The sequence below is a fragment of the Salvelinus alpinus genome, chromosome 23, assembly GCF_045679555.1.
Source record: "Salvelinus alpinus chromosome 23, SLU_Salpinus.1, whole genome shotgun sequence".
In the NCBI taxonomy this organism is placed as follows: domain Eukaryota; kingdom Metazoa; phylum Chordata; class Actinopteri; order Salmoniformes; family Salmonidae; genus Salvelinus; species Salvelinus alpinus.
In genome coordinates, this window is record NC_092108.1 from 10,829,170 (window position 1) to 10,847,690 (window position 18,521).

General features: G+C 41.8%; 1 protein-coding gene across 2 annotated transcripts in view; it reads right to left on the minus strand.

Moving 5' to 3' along the window:
• Positions 1-5,250: 5,250 nt before the first annotated feature.
• Positions 5,251-18,521, minus strand: part of LOC139550235 (SLAM family member 5-like) — a 266,184-nt gene continuing 252,913 nt past the window's right edge. For both annotated transcript variants that reach the window (XM_071360978.1, XM_071360974.1), the window contains one exon: positions 5,251-6,088. The gene's annotated coding sequence lies outside the window, so the exon portion shown is untranslated. The remainder of the gene's footprint in view (positions 6,089-18,521) is intronic.

Below are 18,521 nucleotides of genomic sequence, written 5' to 3' on the forward strand. Positions count from 1 at the left end.
ATACCCAGCTGTATCACAGCCGGCCACGACCGGGAGAGCCATGAGGTGATGCACAACAGACACCTACATCGTAGACAAATGTCATAGCCTTTGTGTGCTTGAAAGGTTTGTAAATTGCGTGACGTGCTCTTCCTTCAGGCTGGCTGAAGAGTAAAGAATTTAGGAAATGCAGTCCATTCGGAAAGTATTCAGACCCCGTGACTTTTTCCACATTTTGTTTCATTACAGCCTTTTTCTAAAATGGACTAAAACATTTTTTTCTCAATAATCTACACACAATACTTCATAATGACTAAGCAAAAACAGGTTTTTAGATATTTTTGCAAATGTATTTAAAATAAAAAACTGAAATAATACATTTACATAAGTATTCAAAACCTTTACCCAGTATTGTTATAATCTCCACCCGGCACAGCCAGGAGAGGACTGGCCACCCTTCAGAGCCTGGTTCCTCCCTAGGTTGCTTCCTAGGTTCCTGCCTTTCTAGGGAGTTTTTCCTAGCCGCCATGCTTCTACATCTGCATTGCATGCTGTTTGAGGTTTTAGGCTGTGTTTCTGTATAGCACTTTAGCCTGTATAGCACTTAGCCTCGAGTCTTCTTGGGTATAACGCTACAAGCTTGGTATAAACCTACAAGCTTGGTATGCCTGTATTTGGAGAGTTTATCCCATTCTTCTCTGCAGATCCTCTCAAACTCTGTCAGGTTGGATGGGGTGCGTCGCTGCACAGCTATTTTCAGGTCTCTCCAGAGATGTTCGATCGGGTTCAAGTCCAGGCTCTGCTTGGGCCATTCAAAGACATTCAGACGCTTGTCCCAAAGCCACTCCTGCGTTGTCTTGGCTGTGTGCTTAGGGTCGTTGTCCTGTTGTAAGGTGAACCTTCACACCAGTCAAGGATCTCTCTGTACTTTGCTCCGTTCATCTTTCGCTCGATTCTGACTAGTCTCCCAGTCCCTGCCACTGAAAAACATCCCCACAGCATGATGCTGCCACCATGCTTCACCGTAGGGATGATGCCAGGTTTCCTCCAGATGTGATGCTGGCATTCAGGCCAAAGCGTTTAATCTTGGTTTCATCAGACCAGAGAATCTTGTTTCTCATGGTCAGAGTCCTTTAGGTGCCTTTTGGCAAACTCCAAGTGGTCTGTCATTTGCCTTTAACTGAAGAGTGGCTTCCGTCTGGTCGCTCTACCATAAAGGCCTGATTGGTGGAGTGCTGCAGAGATGATTGTGGGCGGCCAGCTCTAGGAAGAGTTTTAGTGGTTCCAGACTTCTTCCATTTAAGAATGATGGAGGCCACTGTGTTCTTGGGGACCTTCAATGCTCCAGAAATGTTTTGGTACCCTTGGCCAAATCTGTGCCTCGACCCAATCCTGTCTCGGAGCTCTATGGACAATTCCTTCGACCTCATGGCTTGGTTTTTGGTATGACATGCACTGTTAACTGTGGGACCTTATATAGACAGGTGTGTGCCTCTCCAAATCATGTCCAATCAATTGAATTCACCACAGCTCGACTCGTAGAAACATCTCAAGGATGACCAATGGAAACAGGATACACCTGAGCTCAATTTCGAGTCTCATAGCAAAAGTTTGGACACACCTATCAACAATTTTTCTTTATATTTACTATATTGTAGAATAATAGTGAAGACATGAAAATGATGAAATAACACATGTAATCATGTAGTAACCAAAAAGGTGTTAAACAAATCAAAATATATTTTAGATTCTTCAAAGTAGCCACCCTTTGCCTTGATGACAGCTTTGCACACTCTTGGCATTCTCTCAACCAGCTTCAGCTGGAATGATTTTCCAACAGTCTTGAAGGAGTTCCCACATATTCTGAGCACTTGTTGGCTGCTTTTCCTTCATTCTGCAGTCTTTCTCATCCCAAACCATCTCAATTGGGTTGAGGTCAGGTGATTGTGGAGGCCAGGTCATCTGATGCAGCACTCCATCACTCTCCTTCTTGATCAAATAGCCCGTACTCCGCCTGGAGGTTTGTTGGTGTCCTGTTGAAAAACAAATTATATTCCTACTAAGCGCAAACCAGATTGGATTGCGTATCGCTGCAGAGTGCTGTGGTAGCCATGCTGGTTAAGTGTGCCTTGAATTCTAAATAAATCACATACAGTGTCACCAGCAAAGCACCCCCACACCATCACACCTCCTCCTTCATGCTTCACGGTGGGAACCACACATGCAGAGATCATCCGTTCACCTATTCTGCGTCTCACAAAGACACGGTGGTTGGAACCAAAAATCTCACATTTGGACTCATCAGACCAAAGGAAAAATGTCCACCGGTCTAATGGCCATTGCTCGTGTTTCTTGGCTGAACCAAGTCTCTTCTTCTTATTGGTGTTTTTTAGTAGTAGTTTCTTTGCAGCAGTTAGACCATGAAGGCCTGATTCATGCATTCTACTCTGAACAGTTGAATTTGAAATGTGTCTGTTACTTGAACTTTGTGAAGCATTTGTTTGGGCTGCAATTTCTGAGGCTGGTTACTAATGAACTTATCCTATCTCAAGTATAAAATCTATTTTGATTTGTTTAACACTTTTTTCATTACTACACGATTCCATATGTGTTATTTTAAAGTGTTGATGTCTTCACTTTTATTCTACAATGTAGAAAATAGTAAAAATAAAGAAAAGCCCTGGAATGAGTTAGTGTGTCCAAACTTTTGACTGGTACTGTATGTAAATAAGGTATTTCTGTTTATAATTTAAATAATATTTGCAATCATTTCTGTTTCATTCCTGTTTTCACTTTATGGTGTGTTGTGTGTAGAATGATGAGTACATTTGAAAAAACAAGGCTAGAACAAGGCTGTAACGTAACAAATGTGGAAAAGGTAAAGGGGTCTGAATACTTTCTGAATGCACTCTAGTTACGAGCCACCGAATTATAGCCAGGAAAGAGGGGCTTCCGAGGGCTTGTAGGGGCTTCCATTGGCCCATTTGGGCCAGAGGGGCTTCCATTGGCCCATTGGGCATGGTTTCAGTTTGCATCAGGTGAATAGGATTGGCTGTTGACTCCCTATAGTGTGTTATACCTCGTGAGCGACTGAAAGTGAACACATATATTAAACTTTTGTGAAAACGGTTGAAAACAGGATGTAGTGAATCCACATTATTTATATATATTCATAGCAAATCTTTATTGTATTTTTATGTAGTTGATTTATAGGTGACAAAGTGGAAATTATAATCACAGGGTATGCTATATTCAGGGTAAGATACCATAGATATTTAACACCACTGATACTGTGTCATTGTTGATGCCATTTTAAAAAATGCAGTTAGTGGAAAATGTATACATTCTAAAATTCTGAGAAACTCATGTTAATTTCTTATATTATAGAGCATTGAACCACTGAAAACACCTGGGTCACATTCATAAATTCCCATTAAAGTTGTAACTGTATGTTTTTTTTCCTGCAGACTCCAGGTAACAGTCAAGTAGGTGGTGAAGAGCAGGAATCTCCAGGTCCAGCATCACCCACCATCTACAGTATGGTGGGAGATTACCACCCCCAGCCAATGAACCAGCCCACCATGGTGGGAGACCAGTCTCCACCTGAAGACTTCCTCATGACCTCCGTGACCTCCATGACCATGCCTGAGACTATATATGCTACTGTATGGTGGGGGGAAAAGAGTAGCAAACAATAATTAGGAATTTTAACATAATCACAATAATTAGGAATTTTAACATAATCTAGACCAGGATTCTATCACTTTGCTTTTTGTCGGCTATACACCTTTGAAGGCAATGTTCCCGCGTTCAGAGAAAACATTAAATTCAGCTCAATCTGGAAATTATGTTTAAATGTACATAGCTGACAAACCATGATCAGATTGAATCTTGGCCTACGACCGCGGAAGATCCGTGCTATAGCGTGATTGAAATTTAAAGGCAATGTACCTGCGTGTGTGGGTACTGCATCGGTAAACTCTGCATATGTCGGCTCAATCGATAATTACCTTTACATTTCTATCGTGCGACAATTCGGATATTCTTCCAAACAATCAACTACAGATGAAGGCTCTTAATTTGACCACACTGTTGTTGCAGGAAATGCAAACTTGTAGTGTATTCAAGGTTTAAAAATGCTTCTAAAGTTTGGAATTTACACTTTAAAATATCAGACTTGATTTGCCAATACAAAACAAATTAAAACCTCCACAAACATTTTCATTATTTATATCCCCATAATCCTGGTGCTTCAGGATATTTTCCTGCTGTGAGAAACTGGTCAAATTACGATCCTACATCTGTAAGCACAGCTGTCTCTGAAAATTTTAAATATATATTTTTTCCTTGTAACATTTGTGAACCATCATGACAGTAGTATGCTGTAAAAGTACATAAAAATAAGTGAACATTTCAAATTATTCATCATAGTGGGAATTAAACAGAAACAAATAATGTATCAAAGTGGATATTAAACAGAAACACATCATTCATCTTAATGGGTATTAAACAGAAACAAATAATTTATCATAGTGGGTATTAATCAGAAAAAAAATGATGTATCATGGTCGGTATTAAACAGAAACACATCTTTCATCATAGTGGGTACTAAACAAACAAATGAACCAAAAACATGTGATACTGTACAGTCAGATATTCTTATATCATATTATGCTGTGCTACTGTACATTATACTATGCCATGTAATGCTATATTATGTCAAGCCCTAATAATATGCCTTGCTATCTTACATTAGGCCAGTGCTTATCAATTATTTTCTGTCACGCCCCCCCTAGGAAGAAGTAAACATTTCGCGCCCCCCAACTCTCCGCCGCGACTGTAAATAGTATAATTTGTCTATAAAATTGTTAGAAGTACACCTCTGCATAACATTGTATCCTTATTAACATTAAAGAAAACAAAAATATAGATCAACTTACAACAAAGAATAACTTTATTAACATTGTTTTTTAGTCTGTAACAGAAAAGACTTAAAGTGCATCAATTTGCCTGAAATGTTTTTAAAAATTCAAGCCTTATTTAAACTAATTTCTTTTTGACCATTTGATACTGAAAAATAAAATATAATCAATAAATAATAATACATTCAAATTGATCAGCAACATTAACTCAGGAGCACAATATATGAAACACTTTGACCTATAAAACAAAACAATTTGTGCTGATTTAAAAAAAATCGAAATGAGGAAGTCAGTCTTTATTTTTGCAGCACTTGCGTCATCCAGCATGACAGAGACCATGTCTAACAAAAAAAACTACTCCCCCCGGGGTCACATGTGAGGGGGGGCGCGCCCCATTATTTGAGAAGGACTGCATTAGGCTAAAGACATGCTACGGTACTTTGGCGACTAGTAAGTATTTTTTTCCTTTGGGCTGTATGTTTCAATGTGTAGTTCATACATGCATAATCTGAGCAGAATTAACGTTTTACCTCAATAAGCAACTGTTTTCTGGAAGCTGTGCGGCACCATTTTCCCTACATTTACCTCAACGTGCGCCAACCCGCTAGAAAGTCGAGTTTCAGCGGATGAGCTTCAGCCCCTTGCCATTTGAGTGACAGCTAGCAAGACACACACACAGCAGAGCGAGAGAGAGCAATGACGTGGTGCACATATCTGCACATTTGTCACCCAATTCTCAGGTATCACTTTTGGCTTGTGAGCGTTACTTTCAGAACTACTTCCTAAAAAATATAAATAAAAAAAGAATATCTAAGGTGTTATTTTTATAGCAACAAATTAAAAGAAAGTAAATATTTTTGAAAACTTTTTAAATGACCTAATCTGATTTACATGTGCAGGCAACATCCTTCTGTTTCTGTGTACTGTACATTGTTACATAAAAAGGAACAGAATTATTAATCTCATGATTATATCTTCTGCTGTATATCATCACATTTCATTGTAAATAATATCCTCACTGTGGGAAGCCCTGTCAATGGTAAAAATACAATAAACGTCATTCTGTCACTCGTGGGCTTAAATCAACCTGATGTGGAGGTTGATGACTGCAGAGATCATGATGAATAGCCCCACAGACACCAGGAGAATCTTCAGCATTTACACAGACACGCCAGCAGGGGGAGACACTGAAATACAGATAGACATTATGTTACAGTTCCTCTAGTCCAGCACATCAGACAATAGGGTTGGGAGACTTCCATTTCAATTCCAGTCAATACAGAGAGTAAACCAATACCCCATAATGTTTTTAGAAATTAATAAACAATGAAAAGCTGAAATGTCTTGTCACTCAACCCATTTCTTATGGCAAGCCTAAATAAGTTCAGGAGCAAAAATGTGCTTAACAAATCACATAAGTTGCATGGACTCTGTGTGCAAAAGTGTTTAACATGAATATTTTCTCGGTATTTCACAGATGTTCCATTCCGAGAACAAATAACTTATCCAGTAGTGCCATTCTAAAGCATTTACTGTAAATGTCTGATTTGAGCGGCATAAAAATTCAATGATGCTACCTGAGCCTGATGAGCCATACATTTAATAAGAGACAAAGAAAAGCCCAAATCATTGTGTAGTTATCTAATGCATAGCCTATAGTATACTGTATAGGCTACCGCACATTACGTACAACAGAAAAGCCCATAGATCTAGCTATGCTCTCTTGGGTAAATAAATGGAACATCTTCAGTAATCTTCGAGTGTAGATTGTATTGCATCATATGGACTGGAATTACGGACGTCATTCAAACCATGAAGCAGGGAGAGAACATGCAATGCTGGTGCAGCACATCCAGCCTACAAAGTTACAATTATAGGCTAGCAAATTTGATTTGAATTTAGAAATATAATAGTGCCTATTATACAGTTTTATAATTAGTAGGCTGACGCGTATATACCTTTAATAATATTTCCCCTAACGTTGTGCGACGTGGGCATTAGCATGTCTCCTCTTTATCTCTATTGTAGCTTCATTCCCTCTCTTTCAACAGTTAAATGAATACTAATAATATTCATCAGTGTAATGACACGCTTGAATAATATGGGACGAGTATAAGATGCCGACAACTATCACTTCTGTTCACAAAGATTGAATGGTTATGGTTCTAAATAAATTACTACAATAGCCTACCGCCATCGAGTGTTCTCTTCTTTCAAACACCCCGTGAGTGCCATTGGCTGCTGTATTTAACATTCAGCATCCCTCTTCAAATAGTCTATTAGTATATATACACACACTACATGACCAAAAGTATGTGGACATCTCAATCCAAAATCATGGGCATTAATATGGACTTGGTCCCCCCTTTGCTGCTATAACAGCCTCCACTCTTCTGGGAAGGCTTTCCACTAGATGTTGGAAAATTGCTGACTTGGTTCCATTCAGCCACAAGAGCATTAGTAAGGTTGGGCACTGATGTTGGGCGATTAGGCCTGGCTCGCAGTCAGCGTTCCAATTCATCCCAAAGGTGTTCGATGGGGTTGAGGTCAGGGCTTTGTGCAGGCCAGTCAAGTTCTTCCACACCGATCTCGACAAACCATTTCTGAACAGATCTCGCTTTGTGCACGGGAGCATTGACATGCTGAAACAGAAAAAGGCCTTCCCCAAAATGTTGCCACAAAGTTGGAAGCACAGAATCGTCTAGAATGTCATTGTGTGCTGTAGCGTTAAGATTTCCCTTCACTGGAACTAAGGGGCCTAGTCCGAACCATGAAAAACAGCCCCAGACCATTATTCCTCCTCCACCAAACTTTACAGTTGGCACTATGCATTTCGAGTAGGTAGCGTTCTCCTGGCATCCGCCAAACCCAGATTAATCCGTCGGACTTGACAGGTGAAGTGTGCTTCATCACTCCTGAGAACGAGTTTCCACTGCTCCAGAGTCCAATGGTGGCTAGCTTTACACCACTCCAGCTGACACTTGGCATTGCGCATTGGTGATCTTAGGCTTGTTTGTGACAGACTATGTGGAAATGGGAAGACAACTGAATAATTTTGGTAATGTGTGTTGTCAACAACAGTGATATTTGAAACGTGACACAGGTATAAGACATTACGTCTCCCGTATTCTCCAGTAGTAAATTGGCAGACGCTTCAGTATTGGTTCTAATAAGGTATCAGGTGACCAATTAAGAGGCACAAATACCATTACTACTCACCGGGGAAGTAGGTATCACTACCTTAAATTCGTAGAGGGCGTGCATTAGAGCCATGAGACAGGACATCTAAACACCTTAGACGCCGTCGAGGGAGGAGCAGAAATAACCACCATTGAAATGGCATCAAAATTTATCAAACTGGATAAAACTGGTCAGTATCTCCCTGCTGACGGAAAATTCCAATCTAGTAAAGATTTCAGAGATGCTATTGTGAGTTGGCACAATGACGTAAAATACAAATAAAAAGCTCAATACACCAGTGTTTTGATGCCAGCATTTTATCAACAGAAAAGCAAAAACAATGGAACAAAAGTGTAGATGTACTCAGCATCGAAAGGAATGGGTATGTGAGTACCTTGATAGATTTTGTGCGTCTGCTAATGGCAGGTTTGAAACCTGTTATCAAAACATCTATTGTGGGGGTAGTGGACCAACATTTTCACTGGGATGAGATAGTAAAGGCGGCTTTAATAGTGGAATCGAATTCCGCTCACTTCGCAGCCGTGCGTGTGGTTAATACAGCCACAGTGAAGTCACCAACAGTGGATTCAATGGCCAAGGTAAGACAAAAAGAAACAGGGAGGAAAGGGCAGTGAATTGGTCCCAAGGCGCCAGAGCCCTGTTTCAGCTGTGGGGCTGTTGGAAAAGGGAGTGTGGAATGGTAAGGCAGCCTACTGCACCAGCTGCCTTTGGAGGGAATGCTAAGAGGCTGGCCTCTATATGGTCGATTGTGGTTCGGCGAGAGGACGGTTTCTATATGGAGGAAGCCACCTCTCACAACTTTCTAATAGATACTGGCGCTCAGACATCACAGATTTCTTACATTGAGAAATTGGCTACAATTCCAACAGGAAAAAGTATTACATTTAGCGGGGGTAACGGGCAGAATCGAAAGCAATATGACTGATACCCATGTCTGACCATAGGACCAGTAACAATACCCAGATCATTTTACATGGCGACAGGTGGTGAACCAATTTTGGGGTTGGATAAACTATGCGAAATGACAGGGGAAGGGATTCTTAAAGGTAATAAGTTAAAATTGGCACGGCCAAACACACACGCAAGCTCAGAAAACTTTATTATTATTTTTTTTATCTTATGAGACACTTTATTCAGTCTTATTCTGAAATAGCTTGATAGAATTGACTAAAGGGAGGAGCATTGGGGTTACCAAACCTAAAATGACCTCTCAAAATGTTGTTCATGACTAAAGGCATTGAATATCCAATGGAGATTGGTAATAGTACAGTATATGCAGTAACCGTGGGGATGGATTAAAACAAACAATTAATGAGTGGAGGGAGGTCAATGGACTGCCGGTGAACCGAAGGTATCATGTTTTGTTTGGTCTGTAATTAAAACTTGTTGCTGATTGACATTTAGCATAGGGAATACTAACGAAATGTACATGTTTGTAACGTTCGTCTTCGGGTGAAAGAGAGGAGGACCAAGGCGCAGCGTGGTAAGTGTTCATGATGATGAATTTTAATGCTAATCCAACAAACAAAACACTACAAAATACAAAACAACAAACGAAGTGAACAAACGAACGAAACAGTACCGTGTGGCGAACAAACACTGACACGGCAACAAACACCCACAACTCAAAAGTGAAACCCAGGCTGCCTAAGTATGATTCTCAATCAGGGACAACGATTGACAGCTGCCACTGATTGAGAATCATACCAGGCCGGACTCAAAACCCCAACATAGAAAAACACACATAGACTACCCACTCAGCTCACGTCCTGACCAACACTAAAACAAAGAAAACACAAAAGAACTATGGTCAGAACGTGACAATGTTGTCTTCCAGGAGAGGATCTCTTTGAAAAGTTTCCCCGAGGCTGTTGTCTTGGGAGGGCAGTTAGTGAAATTCTGCAGTTCTATTAAGTATAACGGTGCCCGGATTCAGGTGTAAAGGGAGCTCCCAATTAAGTAAGACCTGGCCATTTGTTTTTTTCCCTACGTTTTACCACACACCAGCACACACACCCCACCGGTTATTAATATTTGTTAATGGTGTTAATACCATGTCTGATTTAATTGTGTGGGATCTTTTAATTTAGTAGGTTCTTCATGGGTTAGAAAGGATGCACCTTAAAGGGCACACATATGAAATGTAAGTATCTAATACGAATTTTGGGTTGCACACATGTAAGTTCTCCAGATAAGAAATGTGATGAGAAACCCAATGTAAACCTGGTACACAAAATGTTTCAAATGTCTTTAAGTAAGTAGACTAAAGTACAGGGAAGGAAAAGGAAAAGAACATACTCACTGAATGGTGTTGACTGACCTCTCGCCAGACAGGCTAGAGACATTGGGCTAGATTTAAGTATAATATGAAGAAGTTTTGTTGTTTTGGTTTTGTCTTGCTTCAATACAAATCTCACCAGACTGGTTCTGCTGTCTGGTCGGGATTTCTCCGCAGGGGTTAGCCCTCTAACTCCTTGACCCTGTAACTCTGCGGTTAGGTCGCCAATATGATAAGGGAGTACAAGCCAATATGATAAGGGAGTATAAACCAATATGCAAAATGGTTTCAACAGTGTGTTGTTATGCTCTTTGACATTTGTCTTAGAAATGTTGTATTAAGAAAATTGGGAACGTAATAATTTGTCATACAGTGAATAGTTTGTCTGGATTTCCTGAATCAGAAACGCCCTAAACTGTTCTGGACTGTCCTCTCGAAGTTATGGCGATAGTGATTCCAGATGTTATCTAGATGCATGGAAGGGATATTTAGACCGAGAACAGTCTGAACCCCCTGTAAAGGGGGTTCAAAGTAATTGCGACAATGGCGTTCACTACGGCCCTGTACCACTTCAATTATAATTGTTATAATTTTACCCCTTTTCTCTCCAATTGGTAGTAAGTCTTGTCCCATCACTGCAACTCTTGTACGGACTCGGGAGAGGCGAAGGTCGAGAGCCATTAGTCCTCTAAAACACGACCCTGCCAAGCCGCACTGCTTCTTGACACACTGCATGCTTAACCCGGAAGCCAGCCGCACCAATGCGTCGAAGGAAACACGTACAACTGGTGACCGAAGTCAGCATGTAGGCACTCGGCCCTCCACAGGAGTCGATCGGAGCGCAATGGGACAAGGAAATCCCGGCCAGCTAAACCCTCCTCTAACCCTTCAACGACGCTGGGCCAATTGTGTTCTGCCTCATGGGTCTCCCGGATACAGCCGGCTGTGTCACAGCCCGGGATCTAACCCGGGTATGTAGTGAGGCCTCCGATGCAGTGCCTTAGATCGCTACGCCACTCGTAAGGCCATCCTGCACCACTTCTACCTAAGACCCAAGTCCGAGCCAACAACCTGTGTACGGGCAGAAGGAGTGTGGCATGAGTCCTGAGACTGTGCATGTGGAGTGAGCATGGAGAGCGGTCACATCCAAACTCCTCTCATGCTGCTGGTGCACTGGTTGGAAAATGGACAAGACATAATGGACCGGACAGAATGGTGGTGAAGGCTCAGGTGAGATTTGTTCTCTTGGGAAAATGAGATTATTCCCCAGATATTGCAATCGGGACATTATCAAGAGCCATCAACTTTGACAGGCATGAGATACATGTGTGCCATTGGCACAAAGGACTGTCATTCTAAATTTGGGATGTATAAATTATCAATAGTTCTAATTATGAGTCGGGAAATGAGAGGAGAGAGAGAAAGCTGCCCTTTAAATTGTGAGGAGAGCACAAAATGGTTTCTGAAACGAATTAAATATTTGTAAGAATCCATTGACTCTAGGGAGGGTTTCCTCCCAGGAAACCGTACCGTTTCATGTCTGCCGAGGGGGGAGGTTATCAGAGAACCCACTACACGGTAGCTTGGGCTAACCGTAATAGGGACATTGATAATAGGGAATTTATTTTACCATGTCATCAGAATCCTAATGTTAAAGCCCATCAATACATATGGCTTTCTGGATGATACAGTCCAATTAACTACTTACAAGGCTCGTAGTCTGCGTCTTGCTTTGACACCCGAGGATGAGGATGAACAACACTGGGTAAAAGTGAGTGGGATAATCAACATGAAACATATTTTCTTAGGAGCCCAGTGAAGCATAGAACAGAACGGATGGACGGTCCTTGTCCCAATCTCATTCTCATCAAGGGTGGTGTGAAAGTATTAAAAGCACAAATGTCCAAAACATGAATCCTGATTGCAATAAGGCACTAAAGTAAAACTGCAAAAAACTGTGGCGAAGACATCAACTTTGTCCTGGATGCAAAGCGTTATGTTTGGGGAAAATGCAACACACTGAGTACCACTTCATATTTTCAAGTATGGTGGTGACTGCATCATGTTGTGGTTATGCTTGTCATCTGCAAGGACTAGGGAGTTTGTTTAAAAATAAATTGAATAGAGCTACGCACAGCCAAAATCCTAGAGGAAAACCTGGGTCAGTCTACTTTCCAGCAGACACTGAGAGACAAATTCACCTTTCAGCAGGACAATAACTCAAAACAAGGCCAAATATACACTGGAGTTGCTTACCAAAACGACATTGAATTTTCCTGAGTGGCTTAGTTACAGTTGAGTTAAATCGTCTTGAAAATCTAAGGACTCTGTAGAGTTTGGCTTGGAGTCTAAGGTAGATATCATAGTCAGGCTGCTGTAGTGATGGCAAAATGTGTGAATAAGTCAAGGGGTATGAATACTTTCTGAAGGCACTGTAAAAGAAGAAAAACCTACCTTGGACAACCAATAAGTTTGCGTAAACATTTCTGTCTTCTGTAGTGTAAGTTCCACTGTCTCCTTCCTGTAGGTTCCTCCGCAGAAGAGAGGAGTTTCCTTAACTAAACACAACTCTGCTTTGTTACTTACAATAATAGGTTGAATGTTTCTCAGATTTTTTAAAAAGAAATTCCAATTCGTTGCTGTATTTTAGTGTATACGTTTGTTAAACTTCCACTTTAGATAATCAAACATGGGCAGATCCTGCTGTACATCCAGACGAACATCCTGTTCCTTCAGCACAAACATGCAGGTTAGCGTTTTCGTCATGAATCTTGTTCTGGAGGCAGCTCTGCAGAGTGGTCACTAGCTGGCACAGCCACAAAGTCAGAAAATATGATTTACAATCTAACCCTAACCTTATCTACCCTGCTAACCATACTGCCTAAATCTAAATCTAAACATAAATATTGTATTTATTATTGATCCGCATTAGGCAGCAGCTACTCTTCCTGGGGTCCTGCAAAATTAAGGCAGTTTCTACAATTTAAAAAAGATTACAATACATTCACAGAATGTGTGCCCTCAGGCCCCTACTCCACCACTACCACATACATACAGTACAAAATCCATGTGTACGTGTGTGTGTATGCTATCGTGTGTATGCATGTGTCTGTGCCTGTTTTGTGTTGCTTCACAGTCCTTGCTGTTCCATAAGGTGTTTTTTAATCAGTTTTAAATCTAATTTTACTGCTTGCATGAGTTACTTGATGTGGAATAGAGTTCCATGTTGTCATGGCTCTATTTAGTACTGTGCGCCTTCCATAGTCTGTTCTGGACTTTTTTTGTATTTTATTTCTTACGTTATTAGCCCAGAACGTGTTTTGTGTTATTACATACAGCCGGAAAGCACTTTTGGATATCAGAGCGACAATAACTCGCCAGCATTATGACCAGGAATACAACTTTCCTGAATTAGATCCTTTGTTCGTACCCCCCAGGGCAATTGAACTTATCCCAGAGGCTACTCTAAGACGTCGCAGGCAGAGAAGAGGATTTCGGAGTGGACTTCTAGTCCGACTCAGGAGGCAGGCACACCATCCACAGCTTCAGAGTATATTACTCGCTAATGTTTTATCCCTGGACAATAAAGTAGACGAGCTCAGGGCGAGGATCTCCTTCCAGAGAGACATCAGGGACCGTGACATACTCTGTTCCAAGGAAACATGGCTCTCTCGGGATATACTGTTCATGTCTATTCAGCCATCTTGGTTCTCAGTACACCACGCAGACAGGAATAAAGAACTCTCTGGGAAGAAAACAAGTTGGGGGTGTATGTTTCATGATTAATTACTCATGATGTCATTATGATAAACATACAGAATCTCAAATCCTTTTGTTCACCCAACCTAGAATACCTCATGATCAAATGCAGACCGTATTACCTCCCAAGATAATTATCTTCGGTTAGTCACAGCCCTGTATATTCCCCCTCAAGCCGATACCATAATGGCCCTCAAGCAACTACACTGGACTTTATACAAACTGGAAAACACATATCCTGAGCCCACATTATTGTAGCTAGGGATTTTGACCCCAAAAATTGAGGAAAACTCTACTAAGGTTCTATCAACACATTGACTGTAGTACTCGCTCTAGTAAAATACTAGACCACTGCTACTTGCCTTTTCAAAATGGTTACAAGGACTCCATTTAGCTCCTCCCCTCCTATAGGGAAAAACTCAAACAAGAAGTACCCGTGCTAAGGTCTATTCAACGTTGGTCTGACCAATTGGAATCCATGCTTCAAGATTGTTTTGATCACGAGGACTGGGATATGTTCCAGGTAGCCTATGATAATAACATTGACGCATGAGTTCATCAGGAAGTGTATAGGGGATGTTCCCACTGTGACTATTAAAACCTAACCAAACCAGAAACCGTCGCTAGATGGCAGCATTTATGCAAAACTGACAGCACAAACCACTGCATGTCACCATGGCAAGGTGACTGGGAATATGGTTGAATACAAACAGTGTAGTTATTCCCTCCGTAAGGCAATCAAACAGACAAAAAGTCAGCACAGAGACAAAGTTGAGTCACAATTCAATGGCTCAGACACGAGACGTATGTGGCAGGATCTACAGACAATCATGGATTACAAAGGGAAAACCAGCCACGTCACGGACACCTTATGTCTTCCTTCCATACAAGCTAAATACCTTCTTCGCCCGCTTTGAGGATAACACAGTGCTCCCAAGGAATGTGGGCTCTCGTTCTCGGTGGCCACCGTGAGTAAGACATTTAAGCATGTTAACCCTTGCAAGACTGCCGGCATCCCTAGTCGTGTCCTAAGAGGATGCGAGGACCATTTGGCTGGATGGAGTGTTTACTGACATATTCAATCTCTCCATATTCCAGTCATCTGTCCCCACTTGCTTCAAGATGTCAACAATAGTTCCTGTACCCAAGAAAGCAAAGGTAACTGAACTAGATGACTTTCGCCCCGTAGCACTCACTTCCGTCATCATGAAGTGCTTTGAGAGGCTAGTAAGGGATCACATCACCTGTACCTTACACCCTAGACCGACGTCAATTTGCTTACCGCCCCATAAATCCACAGATGATGCAATCACCATCGCACTGCACACTGCCCTAACCCATCTGGACAAGAGGAAAACCTACGTCAGAATATTGTTCATTGACTATAGCTCAGCCTTCAACACCATAGTACCCTCCAAGCTTATCATTAAGCTCATGGTCCTGGGTTTGAACCCCGCCCTGTGCAACTGGGCCCTGGACTTCCTGACGGGCCAGGTGGTGAAGGTAGAAAACACCTCCACTTCGCTGATCCTCAACACACGGGACCCACAAGGGTGCATGCTAAGCCCCCTCCTATACTCCCTGTTTACCCATGACTGCAAGGCTAGCACGCCTCCAACTCAATAATCAAGTTTGCAGACAACACAACAGTAGTAGGCCTGATTACCAACAATGACAAGACAGCCTACAGGGAGGAAGTGAGGGACCTGGCGGAATGGTGCCCTTTCCCTCAACGTCAACAAAATGAAGGAGCTGATCGGAAACAGTTGAGGGAGCACCCCCCTATCCACATCGACGGGACCGCAGTGGAGAAGGTGGAAAGCTTAAAGTTCCTCCGTGTACACATCACTGACAATCTGAAATGGTCCACCCACACACACAGACCGTGTGGTGAAGACGCAACAGATGCACAATTGAGAGCATCCTGTCGGGCTGTATCACCGCCTGGTACGGCAACTGCACCGCCCGCAGCCACAGGGCTCTCCAGAGGGTGGTGTGGTCTGCCCAACGCATCACCGGGGGCACAATGCCTGCCTCTCCAGGACACCTACAGCACCCGATGTTACAGGAAGGCAAACAAGGTCATCAAGGACATCAACCACCCGAGCCACGGCCTGTTCACCCCGTTATCATCCAGAAGGCGAGGTCAGTATAGGTGAATCAAAGCTGGGACCGAGAGACTGATAGAAGCTGTTTATCTCAAGGCCATCAGACTGTTAAATAGCCATCACTAGCCAACAACCACCCGGTTACTCAACCCTGCACCTTAGTGGCTGGTGCCGTATATACAGTTGAAGTCGGAAGTTTACATACACTTAGGTTGGAGTCATTAAAACTCGTTTTTCAGCCACTCCACAAATTTCTTGTTGACAAACTATAGTTTTGGCAAGTCGGTTAGAACATCTACTTTGTGCATGACACAAGCAATTTTTCCAACAATTGTTTACAGACAGATTATTTCACTTATAATTCACTGTATCACAACTCCAGTGGTTGAGAAGTTTACATACACTCAGTTGACTGTGCCTTTAAACAGCTTAGAAAATTCCAGAACATGATGTCATGGCTTTAGAAGCTGCTGATAGGCTAATTGACATAATTTGAGTCAATTGGAGGTGTACCTGTGGATGTATTTCAAGGCCTACCTTCCATCTCAGTGCCTCTTTGCTTGACATCATGGGAAAATCAAAAGAAATCAGCCAAGACCTCAGAAAAAAATTGTAGACCTCCACATGTCTGGTTCATCCTTGGGAGCAATTTCCAAATGCCTGAAGGTACCAGGTTCATCTGTACAAACAATAGTAAGCAAGTATAAACACCATGGGACCATGCAGCCGTCATACCGCGCAGGAAGGAGACGCGTTCTGTCTCGTAGAGATGAACGTACTTTGGTGCGAAATGTGCAAACCAATCCCAGAACAACAGCAAAGGACCTTGTGAAGATGCTGGAGGAAACAGGTACAAAAGTATCTATATCCACAGTAAAACGAAACGAAATGTCCTATATCGACATAACCTGAAAGGCCGCTCAGCAAGGAAGAAGCCACTGCTCCAAAACAGACTACGATTTGCAACTGCACATGGGGACAAATATCGTGCTTTTTGAAGAAATGTCATCTGGTCTGATGAAATAAAAATAGAACTGTTTGGCCATAATGACCATCGTTATGTTTGGAGGAAAAAGGGGGATGCTTGCAAGCCGAAGAACACCATCCCAACCGTGAAGCACGGGGGTGGCAGCATCATATTGTGGGGGTGCTTTGCTGCAGGAGGGACTGGTGCACTTCACAAAATAGATGGCGTCATGAGAAATGAAAATTATGTGGATATTTTGAAGCAACATCAGTCATGATAAAGCTTGGTCACAAATGGGTCTTCCAAATGGACAATGACCCCAAGCACACTTATAAAGTTGTGGCTTAAGGACAAAAAATGGCTTAAGGACAAAAAATTCAAGGTATTGGAGTGGCCATCACAAAGCCCTGACCTCACTCCATTAGAACATTTGTGGGCAGAACTGAAAAAGCGTGTGTGAACAAGGAGGGCTACAAACCTGACTCAGTTACACCAGCTCTGTCAGGAGGAATGGGCCAAAATTCACCCAACATATTTTGGGAAGCTCGCGGAAGGCTACCCGAAACGTTTGACCCAAGTTAAACAATTTAAAGGCAATGCTACCAAATACCAACTGAGTGTATGTACACTTCTGACCCACTGGGAATGTGATGAAAGAAATAAAACTAAAATTAATCATTTTCTCAACTATTATTCTGACATTTCACATTCTTAAAATGAAGTGGTGATCCTAACTGACCTAAGACAGGGACTTTTTACTAGGAAATGTCAGGAAATGTTAAAAACTGAGTACATAGACATGGAATCACTGGCCACTTTAATACTGTTTACATACTGCTTTACTCATCTCATATGTATATACAGTATTCTATTCTACTGTATTTTTGTCAATGCCACTCCGACATTGCTCATCCTGATATTTATATTTCTTAATTCCATTATTTTTTACTTTTTAGATTTGTGTATTGTTGTGAATTGTTCTAAACTACTGCACTGTTTGAGCTAGGAACATAAGCATTTTGCTACACCGACAATAACATCTGATAAATATGTGTATGTGACTAATAAAATGTTTTTTTATTTGTTTATTTACATGATATTTGTACGGGGGAGGCCATGGGAAGGTCCTGAATGCTTAGAATGTATCCCAAATGGCACCGTATTCCCTTTATAGAGCTTCTTGGTCCCTGGTCCAAAGTAGTGCACTATAGAGGACATAGGGTAACATTTGAGACAGACATTAATGATTTTAGTGCAACAGCTTCTCTGTCAACAGTTGTCCATTCATACTCTGAATGGACGACTGT